The sequence below is a fragment of the Palaemon carinicauda genome, chromosome 7 (assembly GCF_036898095.1).
Source record: "Palaemon carinicauda isolate YSFRI2023 chromosome 7, ASM3689809v2, whole genome shotgun sequence".
NCBI classification, from domain to species: Eukaryota; Metazoa; Arthropoda; class Malacostraca; order Decapoda; family Palaemonidae; genus Palaemon; species Palaemon carinicauda.
Genome location: NC_090731.1, coordinates 15,645,691 through 15,648,190, shown reverse-complemented (window position 1 = coordinate 15,648,190; position 2,500 = coordinate 15,645,691).

Sequence of the window (2,500 nt, the reverse complement as noted above, 5' to 3'; positions counted from 1 at the left end):
ATACACATACATATATATATATATACATATATATTTATATATATAAATATATACATATATATATATATATATATATATATATATATATATATATTTATATATATTTCTTTCTTTCCAGACATGCCCAGCTCTCCCCATACCTCGGAGGGGGGAGAGGTAGTAGTCATACTCTGATGAGAGGGGACGCGTGTACATGTGTGTATACCTATCTAAATATTTAATCGTTATTTTATGGGTCGCGTACACTAGTGTATATATACACATTTATGTGTGTGTATATATATATATATATATATAAATTTATATATATATATACATATATATACATATATATATATATATATATATATATATATGTATATATGCATATACATACATATATATATGTATATATATATATATATATATATATATATATATATATATATATATATATGTATATATATATATATATATATATATATATATATATATATATGTATGTATATGCATATATGCATATGTATATTATTATTATTATTATTACTATCCAAGCTACAACCCTAGTTGGAAAAGCAAGATGCTATAAGCCCAGGGGCTCCAACAGGGAAAAATAGCCCAGTGAGGAAAGGAAATAAGGAAATAAATAAATGAAGAGAACAAATTAACAATAAAGCATTCTAAAAACAGTAACAACGTCAAAACAGACATGTCATATATAAACTATTAACAGCATCAAAAACAAATATGTCATAAATAAACTATAAAAAGACTCATGTCCGCCTGGTCAACAAAAAAGCATTTGCTCCAACTTTGAACTTTTGAAGTTCTACTGATTCAACCACCCGATTAGGAAGATCATTCCACAACTTGGTAACAGCTGGAATAAAACTTCTGGAGTACTGCGTAGTATTGAGCCTCGTGATGGAGAAGGCCTGGCTATTAGAATTAACTGCCTGCCTAGTATTACGAACAGGATAGAATTGTCCAGGGAGATCTGAATGTAAAGGATGGTCAGAGTTATGAAAAATCTTATGCAACATGCATAATGAACTAATTAAACGACGGTGCCAGAGATTAATATCTAGATCAGGAATAAGAAATTTAATAGACCGTAAGTTTCTGTCCAACAAATTGAGATGAGAATCAGCAGCTGAAGACCAAACAGGAGAACAATACTCAAAACAAGGTAGAATGAAAGAATTAAAACACTTCTTCAGAATAGATTGATCACCGAAAATCTTGAAAGACTTTCTCAATAAGCCTATTTTTTGTGCAATTGAAGAAGACAGAGACCTTATATATATATATATATATATATATATATATATATATATATATATATATATATATGTATATATATATATATATATATATATATATATATATATATATATATATATATATATATATATATATATATATATATATACATATATGTCGGTGTTTGTATGTATAAAAGCCATACAAACACACTGCACTAAACACCTCTATCCTGCACCAACTCCTACATTTCCTAGATTTCTAATCACATAATTACTAGTATGTTTCTCACGCCATCTGTCCAACCAACTCTAGTTCTCTCTCCCCTCTTATCTCCTTGCACTTCTGAATTTCCAAGACCTGCCAATAAGCGATAATCATCTATACTTTCTGCATGGCCAAAGAACCTGAAGATACTTTTCTTCTTACTGTTTCTCTATGATTGAGTATCTCATCATTCCTCTTCTTTAATTTTTCTTGCGTTTGATATTATGACGAGAGCAGTTTATCTAAATAGCTTCCACCTATCGTATTCATTGTCATTCTATGCGTTGACTTCACTACTCTTGCTTACCTATAGTCAATTTCTTTTAGCGATGCAGATTTGCACCGACTCGCAGCGGTGCTCTTTTAGCTCGTAAAAGTTTCCTGGTCGCTGTTTGGTTGGACGCGATAATTCTAACCAATCAGCGATCAGGAAAATTTTCCGAACTAAAAGGGCACCGCTGCGAGTCGGTGCAAATCTGCCTCGATAAAAGAAATGGACTATAGTGGAAATTTCTCTGACATGTAATCCATGGATCAGGAGTTCGGGCTTAGCTCACAGTTCCAACATTTTAAATAGTCCTTGCCAATCTTGTAAGTTTTTTAACCTTTATTTTTTCATTGTCTTTCAGTACATTCGCTTTACAACTCTTGCTTGCCTAGTGGAAACTTCTCTGACACGCAATCCATGGATCAGGAGTTCGGGCTTAGCTCAGAGGCCCAACATTTTCGTTAGTGACTGCAACCTAACCATCAATGTAAGTTTTTAAACCTTTATTCTTTCATTGTCTTTCAGTACATTCGCTTTACCACTCTTGCTTGTCTAGTGGAATTTTTCTCAGACAAGTAATCCATGGATCAGGAGTTCGGGCTTAGCTCAGAGCCCATTATCAACATTCTATTCTCATCCTGTTTGCAATTGATAAATTTACCCTCAAATACTCTTCTTCTATTAAAACGTTTTTTTTTTTTCCATTTGCATGGAGTAAGCACA